The 15117-nt window shown below is 37.0% G+C and overlaps 1 pseudogene; it reads right to left on the bottom strand.

Annotated features, from left to right (window-relative positions):
* Positions 1-4451: 4451 nt before the first annotated feature.
* Positions 4452-5613, bottom strand: LOC143539635 (delta(12) fatty acid desaturase DES8.11 pseudogene; annotated as a pseudogene).
* Between the last annotated feature and the right edge of the window lie 9504 nt (positions 5614-15117).

Here is a 15117-nt window from a genome sequence, read left to right as displayed (position 1 = left end):
CCAACCTGAACCTTTTCCTGAAAAAAATGTATGTCCATCCGAATGCCAAAATCAACAGTGCCATGGATATACCTCAGAAGGCGTTTCATGAATGCAAGATGTGAGTCGCGAGATGCATGCATAAAAAGACACAGTTGTTGCAACAATACGAGATGTCCAAGCGCATAAAAGTAAGATATTGAAGTACCCCAACAATGCTACAGTAAAACACACCATCTGACAAAACTTCCCCCTTGGTGGCACTTAGTTTAGAGTTCGTATCAACTGGCGTGTGACATGGTTTGCATGCCATCATGGACGTAAGTTGTAAGATGTCTCGTGCATATCGTGTATGAGAAAGAAAGAGGTCTTGATTGTCTTTAGTAACCGAAATACCAAGAAAGTGGTGAAGCGGCCCCAAATCTGTCACCTAAAACATGTTTAAAAATATTTGATCAGCAGGAGATACTGGTGAGCACATTCAATTATAAATGATACATTTTACAGTTACAGCATTAAGATGTTTTTACATTTGCCTGCTTACAAATTACCGAAAGGTAATTGTCACTCGACCGTATCTGTGACTGTGGTCATATTACTTATTGGCTAATACTTGTCCAATAAGTAGCGTGTAATAGCCTAGTAGGCAAGCCTTGTATACAAAACCCCACAATACCAGTAGTAACCATCCCGTCACTGTAATGTACTTAAAATCCTTTGAAAATGCATTTTGAAAACATTTGGACTATCTGTCATGAGTTTAATGGGTTTAGAAAATTATCATGATAGTATTGGAAAAATTAGTTGTCTCACGCAAATGTGAGTTGTGCAAAAACTCGAATGTCTCACCTTGAAAGTTTACAACTAATAAGCCTCCGGATAATAAGCACCTAGGTTAAGCACAATGTAGTATGTCTAAGTTAGTATGAACCCCATAATCATAACGATAATCACGAGACACGAAACTTTACACGATGGCACAATGTCTTAGCTTGTTCAGGTAGAGCTTTCGGATTTGTGCATATAAGTTTCTTTCAATCGGAGAGGTATCGTTTCAACTATTCGGGTATTATATCAACCTTATATAAGAAATACAAGAGAGAGATTTGATGTGGGACGAAGAGTGAAGGTTTGAATTTCCAATCTATTTATACTTGAAATTGAACTTCTTCGCGTCGCGTGAAGTAGGTATTGGGTTGTTGATTTAGCACTAGCTATGCCATGTGGCACGAAACGTGCCAGGTAACGTGCCATCGTTGCGTGATTCTCACATCGCGTAGCGCAAAGATCATCTTCGTGTCGCGTGAAGGATAAAGGACTTTTTGGATAACTACTGTTGTTTTGCGTCGCGTGAAGAAGCTTAAAAATACTAAGGCGGCCCTTAAGCGACGATGCGAGCGTGCGAAGTGCAAAGTGTGCCATCAAAGCGCCATATTGCGCCCATCGCACTTCGCCCGAGCCCGTGCGCGTCGGGTGCTTTGCACCCTCTGCTAGGACTACGGTTACATTAGCTTAGTTTTAGTTAGTTTTAGTTGGGCCATTCGATCTTTCTATAAATTGAATGCTCATCTTCCACATTCAATACGCCTTACACACCATTAAATTCACTTCACCAACCTTCTTTCACCACCATTGATATGGGAATTTATCCAATCCATCCAACCCTTGAAGATTAAGAAGACTAAGCATCTTGAAAGAAGTCATTTGCATCAAAGATTAGTCATCCAAATTGGCTATATTGTTTTAATTTGATCATGTTTGTATCTATTACTTTGATGGATAGCATTATGTTTACTATTGGCTAAACTTTCATAATATCATCTTGATTTACATTGAATCTTAATTGAAGTTTAATAATACTGTTTGAACATATGATCGGTTTTTAATAAGTAAAGGTTATGTTGCAATTATCACTTGATAAGCCAAGAAATTGCTAGTCTTGTAAGACCTTGGTTGTGAACTTTAAAAGAGACACAAAGTACGTACCAAGCTTAATGATAAACTGGGGAACTGCCATCCTTGTAAAGGCTTGGTTGAGAAAAAAACATAAATCCTAATATTAACATGGATCAAGTGAACCATTAGTGGTAATTGATCATCTTAAAATGGGGAATGATTGGCAATATTGTGAACACAGATTGTCGATGTTCTTCCACTAAAATCGGTTAATTACTTGTCAAGTGAGTGTGCAACATAACCTATTTTAATAACTCTTGGGTGGTTATTGCATGAGTTCTATGTTTATTCAAGAGTTGTGTGGGGTTAATAATTAATAATTCAAGATTAATCCTTTACTACTTAACTAATCTAAATTGGTATTGGTATTTTAAGTATAATACAAAGTTTCTTTTACTAAAATATCAAGGATAATTCACTTAGTAATTTAAGGGATTGTCTCATCTTTAAAGTAAGTTATCTTATAGATACTTACTTTAAACCACTTGCTTACATAAAATTATTTTTTAGTGGAGTCATGAAGTTGTGCATACTTTTTTTTATTTAATTATTATGGAATAACATGACTTAAAAATAGGGTGTTAATCCCACATTTAATCACCATAAAAAGCTTATATCACATGTTTACCAAATTATTATTAAACCAAGTTAAGAGGAGTTTTAACCAAGATTACACACTTTTATCCTTGACCATCTCTTTAAAAATAAAAAAACACAAAAATATTGTCTTTAATTGATGCTTTTAAATTTCTCTTTAAAACTTATTTATCAACACAAAACCACTATGATGTTTACTTCCGGTTAAATTAAATACAACGTTTAGTAGTGAAAATCAAACAAGTGTGTCCGTGGATCAATATTTGGTTCTTACCTATACTTTACTACATATACAATATGCACACTTGCTTATTTGTGTATGGTTTATTTAAAATAATAATCATTTTTATAAATTTAAAGCTAGACATTGTGTGAACAAACTTTTAGAAGAACTTAACAACTCTCTCTACCCTATCCACGTAACATCAGACACCTTAATCGTTTCAGTCCTTAATTACGTGTTTAATGCTCACCGAAAAACTTGAATTTGGCCAATGCCGGTGTCGGAAAAACATTGGGTTAGAGGAGGTCGAATGTGTGATGGATCCAGAGTTGAAGAAGAATATGAGGTTGATATTGATGTTGTTTATTAGTGTTGTTGTGTGTATAACTTGTTTAAAAGTAAACTAGGTGAAAACGTACTCGTTCGCCAGAAAACTTGAAGGTAGCCGGACTGGTGTCGGAAAAACGTGGGCTTAGAGTTGGAGTGAGTTAAACTGCATACCTTATAAGCCATAAGGACTCAAACAAGAATTATTTGATGTTAGGGGTGAAAGGAAGATATTTCCCTTGCTGTGAACGGAAAATCTGACAGTCAGCACAATGTTAACTGACGGAGGGGCTCAAATGAGCTGTTCGAAAAGTCCCAGGAATCATATTAAGCACAGGGACTCAAATCAGAATTTTTCTTATGTTTTAAATTACCTTCACAGATGTTTTATAATATAAAATAAAGTAATTATGCAGGCAATGATAACGTTATTAAATGATAACACATAATTAGTAGACGAATGCGTCTACCAAGAAATCTTTCTTTTCAAAGTGTTGAAAACATGTTTTCTCAAGAATCAAGTATTCATTAAAGGGAAAATAATTTCATTTGTTTGTTATTAAGATCGTTGAAATTACTCATCACTCGTTCAAAAATTGCTTGAAAAATGCTCGTTCAATTTCACCTCAGTTTGAAAATGAGCCGAACAGCTCGGTTGAGTTTGAAATCAAACCAAGCACATGCAAAGCCTCACCGGTTTAGTTCTGTTTTTTTTGCTCGAATTATTTTTTAGTTTATCATGTGTGCGTGTGTGTATAAAAGTATACAGTTTTTTTAAATTTTCCTTTTTTGAGTTGACCTCAAAGTTTAATTCTAAACCCTATTCGCTTGTTGAATACTTTCACAATTCCGCTTTTCCAAATTTTCACAAATTTTCCTGTATGAATCTATAGACTTATCTGGCTAGGGGATTTAATTTGCATTTTAGACATTAAAGATGATTGATTTTAAATTTGAGAAGGGTATAAAAGGAAAATGAAGAAACTTACTAGGTAAATCTATAGTTGGAATTCTTGAATTAACGAAATTTTTGGAGTTTTAGAAACTTAAAATTGAAAACTTTATACGAAAGCCGGACCAAGTCACTCGATTTTGAATCAAACCAAGTTCAAGCACAAGTATGTCGCTCGCTTCTTTAAATTCAAACTCTTCGGTTTAACCCGGTTTCAAACCAAACTAAGTATGAGCAATTGAGCATAACTATGTTCGGTTCGTTAACATCCCAATTTGTTATGTTTAGTTAATTTAGAGCCATAACAAATAATCCACCCGATAAATCTCTTCACTTAATTATGATTTCCATTTATTGAGTCAAACTAATAACCGATCTCTTGATTAATTTTAATACCATTTAAGATACATTACCTTCTTTGAAACATAATACCAATTAAAACATAACATCCCTATTTGTAGAACCAGTAGATACCCTTTTTCTGTCCATCAAATTCTTCTGGTTCGACAAAGATGCAGTCCTTTGTCTCCCTCCAAACAGCCTTTAGAATGGGCGTATCGTCGTATTTGAAGTATTCACCCAAGATAGGCCTCACGGCCTCACTGGCCTCGAAACAATGGTAGTGTGGAATTTTAGGGAAGAGATGGTGAAGAGTGTGAGTACGACCAACGTCATGGAAAGCATGGTTCAAGAATCTGAAGTCTCGGTTGACGGTGGCTAAGCACCCTCGCATCCAGTCCCACTCGGTCTAATCATAGTGAGGGATGGAAGGGTGGGTGTGTTGTAGATACGTGAGCACGATGAAAAAACCACTCATGAAAAGAACTGGCATCCCATAGATGTTAATCACCCATTGCGTGCCCATGATTGTCGCAGCTCGGTAAACCGCGTAACAAGTGCCAATGATTCCGAGGTCCGTGAGGAAAATTTGAAAGCGCTCGCTGTCGTTGAAGATAGGACTAAATGGGTAAAAGTGGCTCTCAATCCCCTTCTCGTATTTCCTACCATAAAAATTGAACAAGAAGTACAAGGGATAGCCAACAACAATCTTGGCCACACATACGAAAAATGCACCCATCGGGTTGTTGAGAACTTCGCTGAACAACTTATCGGACTTTCGCTTGGGGATCCAAACCTCATCATATTCAATGGAGTTGGTGTTTGAATGGTGCGTACGGTGGCTGTATTTGAATCCGAAATATGGAGTGAGGACCAGCGAGTGTAGGATGAACCCAACAGTGTCATTGACCCATGTATAGTCGCTAAACGCTTCATGGCCGCAATCGTGGCCAATGAGCCACAAACCCATAAGATAAGCACCTTGTAGATACCAGTAAACAGGCCATGCTACATATGCTAAGGGTTTAGGAAGCACGGGAATGAAAGTATCTGCGAGATAGTATAAGGCACCGACAATGACAAAATCACGAAAAAGGGCTGCAAAGGAGGACATGAGTGAACGCTTGAAACAGTGTGGTGGTATTGCTTTCTTTAGATCGCTAAGCTCGAACGGAGGTTTTGCGACTGGTACACGTGTGTGTTCGGCACTAGCAACATTCATCCGTCCACCACCACCCATGTTGTTAACCTAAAGAAAAGATTTATGTCAGTTTACGTTCATAAAAATCTTTACCTACATGTTTAGCTATAACTATATGCATAGAATATTGAGACATGAGATATCAAAGTATGAGCGTTTGGGTGCATACCTTTGAGGATAGCTTTAACTTGTGGTTGCTGTGTGGTGAGGATACCACACAAGTTGTGTATTTATAGGGCTGTAAACAAACCGAACGAACACGAACAAGGCCTTGTTCATGTTCGTTCGTTAAGTAAATAATGTGTTCGCGAACACTTACCGAACGAGATTTTATGTTCGTGTTTGTTTATTAAGGAAATTAATGTGTTCACGAACGGTTCACGAACACAAACAAACACAAATAAAATCCGCAGACCCTATAGATTGAGACCGATGTATTCATCAATGTGAATAATGAAAGCCTGTAAACGAATCGAATGAACACGAACAAGGGCATGCTCGTGTTCGTTCATTTAACTTTAAAAGAACACGGACACTTAATCGAACAAATTTTTATGTTCATGTTCGTTTATTTAAAAATAGACATTTGTTTTCGTTTGTTTAAATCTAAACTAACATAACTGAATAAAGATAAACGAACATGTATGAACATACGTAAATGAACACAATTATAAACGAACTTAAATGAAAACATTTAAATGAACACAAATTAACAAATAAAAAATCTTTAAGTAGATGACATATCCAGATTATATTTAATTATTTTCTATTAATATTAATACATAAATGGGCATAAATAAACAGACATAAACGAACATAAACGAACGTTCATGAACATAAATGAACGAACGAAACGTGTGTACATGTTGGTTCGTTTAATTAAACGAACACAAATTTTTTGTTCATGTTCGTTCGTTTATTAAATAAACGAACATAAACGAACTTCCCGCCGAACGGTTCACGATAGTTCACCGAACATTCACAGGCCTACATATTTATACGGAAGCTATGGTAGATATACTTGATATTATTCTAAGGGTGATTTTTTTGGTCAATTATTTAACGCCTAGTCGTTAAGTCTATTCACAATATATAATCTCCAGTCGTTATATCAGACTTTTCATAATGAATTTTCTTCACGAACAATAATTGCTTTGAAACTATGACAAATATTGTACAAATCGTACGTTCTAAAGCTATGTGTAACGTGATATTTTATATGTGTGATAAAACCCCTAAAAAACAAGCTGAAACCTTAGCAAAATATAACAAAGAAGAAAACTAGACCTTATCTTATCATGTCGTATTTCTATCCCGTTCCTATATTTAATTTTTGAGAAAATTCCCAAAATATATAATTTTAAAAAAAGTTTCAAGTATTATTTGTAAAGAATTCCAAATATATGTATTTTAAACTAGTCGTAACGACTAGATTCTTGATGTTAACGAGTAGTTTACAAAATTAGTCGCGACGATTATTTTAGGCTAAGAAAAATTCAGGGACGAGTATTTTGACGTCCTAAACTTGTCAAGACGACTAATTTTGGTAAAAAATAGTCTTGACGAGTTTTATGAATTTTTTTTGTACTTTTCTTAATCTTATATTATTATATTTAATTTTACTCATAATTAGTTTTTCTTTTATAACTTTTAAAATATAAAGTTTTACTAAAATCCAAATACAACATTAAGACATGCTTTTTTTTTATCTATGTGCCGACATAAGATTTATTTAAAACCGAGCGGGTAAAAAAAACCTCGATATAAATTTGACCCGCTCGATTTTGAATAAATTTTATGTCCACGTGTAGATAAAGAAAACCATGTTTCAATGGTGTATTTGAATTTTAGAAAAACTCTAAATTTTAAAAGTTATAAAAGAAAAACTTTATATTTTAGTTATAACCTTTATAAGTAATTTATAATTTTATCTACGTTTGGGTTTTTTTTATTAAACTAATGATAAAAATAAAAAAAAGTTAAATTAAAAATAGAATAATGATCTATCTATTCTAATAAAAGACTACCACATTTACCACTTGTCAACCTCATAGCCATCCTCACATTTTGTTTTTCAAAAAATTTTAATATATGGTCCTTATCTTTTAATTCATTTCAATACAAGAATTCAATATTTTTATTAAATGTAAATCCTAACCGATTCATTTATTAATATTAATGGTAAAATAAGAAAATAAGGAAACATAAAGATCAAAGTTGCAGGTCTTTTAGAATAAAATTTTAAAGTCACGGGTATTTGCAAATAAATAAAATAAAGGTGGATCATTATCGAGCTACAAATTGCAGGTCTTTTGAATTTGTAGGTCTTTTGAATTTGTATTGTCCACCTTTATTCGAGCAACAATGCATGATTTTTTTCATATAAGATTGGTTTCAAATTTGGATTTAATAATTTTCTCATATGCATTTGAACTAAAAAAAATGTGTATTTTCTTAATATTCTCCAAACATTTTGTATAAATATTGCAAACATGAAGAATACCCAATATATATCTTGGTGTTTAGCATTAAATCATTGAAGTTAAATATTATAACTATAATCCATGTTTTGGTCAAAAATTAACAACAATGATTTCGTAAGCAAATTAGTAATCGGGACTTGGTGCTTGTATGAAATGAACGTAAAAGTGCTTGAACACGAGGATTTGTTGCGAGGAAAAAACTAGTTATCCTTAGGATAACAAGCAAAAAACCCCGGGCGGCAAAAACTATCACCACCGGTTTATTAATAATAAAGGTGATTACAATTGTGGAGCTCAATCGTGATTACAGAGAATGCGAGTACTAGTAAGTTCTCGAGTGCTTGAGTGTGTGTTTGATCATTTGTTTAGAGCGCTATTTATAATGAACAAAGTCTAACAATATGCCCTATATTTAAAGAAACTCTTAGACTAAATCTAATTAGCCGTTAATCTCTCAATCAACATGTTTCCTTTTATGCCATGATCTATCAACTGAAAGTGCGAGTCTTCGGGTGATCAAGCAACGGTCTTTGACCTGGTAAACATGGAAAGTAGCAAATACCGTGCTAGTTATATAATGTAATTAGGATACCAGTTACCTTAGAGGATACCGGATCCTGGATTCGTTCTAAATATAATATTTGCTGAGGATACTGAAAATCCGTGCCCTAACAATTATCCCCAAATTTGACAGTTGTAGATATGGTTTACAGCTGTAAAATTTTTGAAATTTGAATTTCAAATTTTGGCATGTGTGGTAGATCGATGATGCACGTGTCACTCATCCGTTCTTTGGGTAAACCCTAGGCCGGCCTTATAATTACTTGGATAAATAATATTTCCATCCATCTTCTTCCATTATCCAGGTAACTTTTCTCTATTCTCTCTTCTCAAATCATGAGTCCAAAGCTTCGTCCTTCCGGTATTGAGGATTTTGTATCGCAAAATCTCCTTGCTAGTCCAGCGAGTGAGATATGCATTTTTGGTGATGCCGATATTGCTAATCTACGGTCTCGAGGATGTTTTCCTCTGCGAACAGTTTTTAGACCTTTCGATGCCGCCCTCTATTCTGACCATGCTTCAAAAACCTGGATCTGTTTTCCATTTTTGCCGTTTAAAATCGGGTTTTCGTACCCATTTCCTGCCTTTACCACAGAGTTCTTTTCTAGAACAGGTCTTAGTTTCGCCCAAACCATGCCGATGGTTTGGAGGACCTTGTTCGTTCTGGAGAGATTGATCGCTGATCATGCTCTTAACTTTACCCTTTTTGAGCTTGCGTCCGTGTACGATCTTCACAGCCATGGATCTTCAAGATACCTTTTTAAAACCAAATATGGCCGAACCCCGCTTGTTCTGAAAAACACCCAGAACAATGACCAGTGGAAGAGACAATTCTTTTTTGTTAGGAGAGATACTCTCTCACAGTCTGATAATCTTCCTTATCTCTGGGTTTCCAAAAGTAGGATACTTTATCTTGAAGATATACATTGACATCTTTGTGACTGATATTTCTGTTTTCTACAGCTTTGAAGTTCTTCGAGATTGCCCCTCCCACTGGAGAAACCGAGGATAAGCTTGCCTCTTTCTTTCTCATTGACGAGGAAGAGAGGACGTTTCATTTCCAGTCAAGCTTTCAAGAACCATCTCCGTCCTCGAGTTCTGTTATGTCTGGTAAGAAACATTCGAGATGTTAGTATGATTTTTAAGGATCAGAGATACTAACCTGTGTAGTTGTAGGCAAGTCTACTTCTACTTTTGCTCTTGAAGATATTGACAGTGTGGTATCCACCCGAAGCACCATCAAGAAGGAACATGTCCCCACTTCTATCCCTCGACCTGAAGGCAGCCGCGCAAAGGGCTCTAAAAAGCGGAAGAGTCAAGAGACCAGTGAATCCATTCCCGTGCACGATGTTGATTTCCACGATGCCATGAATAAGACTCAGCAGGTATCTTTTTAATTTGTCATGATTTCTTATATCTTGAGGATAATTTATACTAAGGATCCTTTATCCTTGTAGGACCTCGAGTATCTTTCCTCCCGGTTCACTGCCATGAGCCTTGAACTCCATGAAGCCCATACTCGTATCTCCGAATTGATGAAGATAGGGGTCACAAAGACCAGTCTTCTTGATAAGAAGACCAAGGAGCTGGACGACATGAAACTGGAGCTGTCATTGGCCAAGAAGGAGCTGGTCCATCAAAAAGGCTGAATGCTTGGTAAAGGTTTATGAGGCTATGGAGGGGGCGAAAAAGTCTGCTGCTGTTTCCGTATTCCAATCCCGGCTCAGGATGGCGAAAGAAGCGAAGGAAGCTGGTTTGGACACTCCCTTTTGGGATGTAGCTAGTTGGGAAAGGGTCTTAGCTGAGCTGAATGAGGAAGCGGTAGAGGAGGCTTGGTCCGAGCAGAGCGGAGAAGGTTGCTGAGGAGGCAGTGGATGTGGCGATCAAGGGAGCGGTGAAGGCTGTTGGTGATGAGGTGCAATTGGGCAGTGATGGCGGTAAAGAAAAAGCTTGAGCCTAATTTTTTAAGGTTTTATGTGTTTGTGGTTTGATGTTGGGTTGTAATGGCTGTTTGAACAATTTGCTTTTTCTTGTCTTTGAACAATAGTATGCTTAGGATATTAGGATACATGGGTGGAGGGATCTTGACTTTCCAAGACGAAGCCCTATCTTGACTTTTGAACATCTGGCAATATTCGGGTGGAGGGATCTTGGCTTTTCAAAACGAAACCCGGGTGTTGCCTTTCTAATTTTCTGCACTTTTGATTAGTAATAACATAATCTTTTGGCTTTAAGTATTGTGTTTAGTAACTTGTAAATTTTAGTTGGAATGTCGTTTTAATTCTCTGAAATAAGTTACTTCGAGGATAACGTATCCTAATAGCAAGCTTCTCGAATATTTAGAGAATTAGAATTTCAGAAAAAGGTTTTTGTTAAGATCTTGTATTGAAATGTCCTGAGGACCATATATCCTGAACATAAAATATTCTTATGTTTTTAGAAAACACAATTTAAAAGATTTATTAGGAATTGATATGAAATAACTTCAGGATAACATATCCTTATGTCTTGCGTGAATTATCACAATCAGACCAAAAGATTATACCTTGAAGTATAAATCGGGTGATAAAACTAAGTGTAAAGAGTACCTTCATGGAGATTACTTATAAATCCAATGGGCTTACATGTGATGTCCCCCCACCGTTGATCATTTTAAGTATCAAGCTTCTGGGATTTTGCTAAGTTAAATACAACTTAGTAACCATCATAGATTTAACGGTCTGTCAAGACAAAGTTAGATAATTCTAGCGACAAAGCCCATTAACTAGCGATAAAGCCTTTTTACTGGCGACTAGGCCTTTACTTCAGAGACATGAAAATGTCTTAACTTGAGATAAAACTGGGGAAGGTCCCAAACGCATGGCCATGATTATGCCAAGACTTTTAGATAACACGAACGTGTTATAAACCTTAGATAACATGAAAATGTTATAAACCATATGTGTGACACGTCTGTCACTTATCTTAAGGATCCAGTATATAGCTAACAACAGACGGATTGTCAGCTGGTTTGGTCAGCCTGTCTCGAACTATATACGAATCATCGTGCGCTCCAGGCGTCGTTAGAAAGGTGAAAACCTTTAAACCTTTTGAGATATTCAGGATATCATATTCATGCGCTCCTGGCGTTCGTTGGAAAGGTGAAGACCTTTAAACCTTGGGGGATATCAGGGATATCATATTCGTGTGGGAGGTGATCAACCTTTGACTGTTGTCGAGATAACGTGTCCTTAGGATTACTGCAAAACACTAAGCTCTTGATGAGGGGTGGGTGTTAGCCTGGCTAACACCCCTCTGATGCTTAAGTCAGTAAACTTGATTTAGAGATAATAAAGTTAAAAAATGTAAGAATAGATAAGGGAACATACCTTCTATTTTGAGAATACCAGCATACCGGTCAAGTAACAAAAATATGCCTTGAGGTGGATAACATTCCAAGCTCTTGGTATAGGAACACCTTCCATAGTGATTAACCTGTAGGCCCTTTTTCCTGCCTCTGAATCAATCAGGTAAGGGCCTTCCCACTTTGGAGCTAGTTTTCCATCTGCTGGGTTTGTGGTATTCTGAAATTCTTTTACTTGGAATCTTCGAACCCTGATATTCTTGTTGTAGGATTTGGCTATTCTTTGTTGGTATACTGCCATTCTGACCCTGGCGAGATCCCTGATTTCATCGATGGTATCCAGGTCTTCGGTAAGACTTTTGTTATTGGATTCGGTATCCTGGATGCTGGTTCTTGCTGTAGAGATCACCATCTCTGTAGGGATAACAGCTTCAGCCCCGAACACCAAGGAAAAAGGTGTTTGTCCCGTTGCACTTTTTGAAGTGGTCCTGTCAGCCCAAAGAACAAATGGTAGTTCTTCAACCCATTTTCCCTTCTTGGACCCCAATTTCTTCTTCAGGTTGTTGATGATGATTTTGTTACTAGACTCCGCTTGACCATTAGCTAAACGATGTACTGGAGTTGAAGTCACCATCTTGATTCCCCAACTTTCACAAAAGTTGGTTGTTCTTCTTCCGATGAATTGTGATCCATTGTCGCAAACAATCTCTGCTGGGATACCAAATCTTGTCAGGATGTTGCGCTTGATGAATGAGATCACATCCTTTTCTTTAACTTGGACAAATGCCTCTGCTTCGATCCACTTGGAGAAGTAATCTGTCATGGCTAGCATGAAGACCTTTCCACCAGGAGCTTTGGGCAGCTTACCCACAATATCCATTCCTCATTTCATAAATGGTCACGGGGATATGATAGGATATAATGGTTCGGCTGGTTGGTGCAATATGTTGCTATGTCTTTGGCAAGCATCACACTTCTTGGAGAAATCCATTGCATCTCTCTTCATTGTTGGCAAGAAGTAGCCTGTCCTTAGTATTTTGGATGCTAAGGCTCTGCCCCTAGTGTGGTTTCCGCAATCACCTTCATGTATATCTTTGAGAACTTCTTGTGCTTCTTGATATTCCAGGCATCTCTAGTATGGACCTGCAAGTGATTTTCTATATAATACATTATTTAGGATAATATATTGGGCTACCTTCATTCGGAATGCTCTGGAATTTTTTCCTTCTGGGATCTCGTTATCCTGAAGATACCGTATTATGGGATTGGTCCAAGATGCTGGATTATCCTTAGAATTTGAAGTTTCTAAGACTTCGAGGTTCTCCTTTGTTGCTGGAGTCAAGATATGCATGATAGGTATCTTGTCATCTCCTGGTATCTTAGAGCTGATGCCAAGTTTGCTAAGGCATCTTCTTCAGTGTTCTCTTCTCTTGGTACCTGCACTATGTCAAATGTTTCGAAACACACAGCTAATTGCTTAACTATTTCTAAATATTTCGCTAAGTTTTCTGCATTCGCTGCATAAGAGCCATTGAAATGGTTAGCTAATAACAAAGAATCAACATAAACTTGAAGATACCTGACCTTCATATCCTTAGCTAATTGCAAACCAGCTATTAAGGCCTCATAATCAGCCTCATTATTAGTAGCCTGAAATTCACAAGATATAGATAGAGGTATTATGTCCCCATGTGGTGATTTTTGCAGGATACCTAGACCTGTTCCTCTTATGTTGGAGGCACCATCGGTATGCAAAGTCCAACTTTCCTTGACTTTCAACTGTTCCTTTTCAACTTCTTCAAGTATATCCTGGCTTAAATCAGCCACAAAGTCGGCAAGTGCCTGAGATTTGATGGCTGTTCTTGGCTTATACAAGATATCGTATGCACTAAGTTTCATAGCCCATTTTTCCATCCTACCTGACATTTCTGGTTTTCTCAAAACAGCCTTAATAGGATAGTTAGTTTTTACATGTATAACATGAGTTTCAAAGTAATGTCTTAGTTTAGTGGAAGCCATTATAAGAGCTAAAATTAACTTTTCAAGATAGGAATACATGGATTCAGCATCTAGTAGACTTTTACTTACATAATATATTGGATGTTGTTGACCTTCATGATCCTTGACCAAGACGGCACTGATTGCATTCCCAGAAACGGCTAAGTATAGGGATAAAGGCTCACCATCGACTGGCTTCATTAGAAGTGGTGCTGAGGATTAGTATTCCTTCAGGGATACCAATGCCCTTTCTTGCTTCTCTCCCCATTCGAACTTTTGATTCTTCCTCAGGATATCAAAAAATTCTTTACACTTCTTTGAAGATCTTGATATGAATCTGTTGAGAGCAGCTATTCTTCCAGTCAACCTTTGGACATCTTTGACATTCCTTGGTGATTTGATATCCAGGATAGCCTTGATATGCTCTGGGCTTGCTTCTATTCCTCTTTTGGTGACCATGTATCCCAGGAATTTTCCGGCTTTGACCCCAAAGTGACACTTGGCTGGATTCAGCTTCATGTTGTATTCATCTAGGATATCAAATGCTGTTGCCAAGTCTTTGAGATGATCCTCAGCCTTTTTTGAGTTCACAACCATGTCATCTATGTAGACTTCCATCGTGTCCTCTAGTTGGTCTTTGAACATCATGTTGACGAGCCTTTGGTATGTTTCACCTGCATTTTTAAGTCCAAAAGGCATTGCAGTATAACAGTATATACCTGTGGGAGTCATGAAGGCTGTGTCCTCTTGATCTTTAGGTTCCATTTGAATTTGCTGAAATCCTGAGGATGCGTCCATGAAGGTTAGCAGTTCATGGCCAGCGGTTGCATCCACCAGTGAGTCGATGTGTGGGAGTGGAAATGGATCTTTTGGGCAGGCCTTATTCAGGTCTGTGAAGTCCACGCATACTCTCCACTTTCCATTCTTCTTCTGGACCACAACTAAATTGGCCAACCATCTAGGATAATGGACCTCCCTTATCATTTTGGTCTTGAGAAGCTTCTGCACTTCTTCTTGTATGATAACGTTTCTCTCAGGAGCAAACATCCTTCGTTTTTGATGTACTGGCCTGAAAGATTTATCTATACCAAGTTTATGAGTTATTATGGATTTAGAGATACCTGTCATATCTTCATGTTTCCAGGCGAAGGTAGAAGC

The sequence above is a fragment of the Bidens hawaiensis genome, unplaced genomic scaffold (assembly GCF_021521415.1).
Source record: "Bidens hawaiensis isolate Kalapana, Puna unplaced genomic scaffold, B.hawaiensis_p1.1 tig00011963_1, whole genome shotgun sequence".
NCBI lineage: Eukaryota > Viridiplantae > Streptophyta > Magnoliopsida > Asterales > Asteraceae > Bidens > Bidens hawaiensis.
This window is presented reverse-complemented; position numbering and strand designations above follow the sequence as displayed.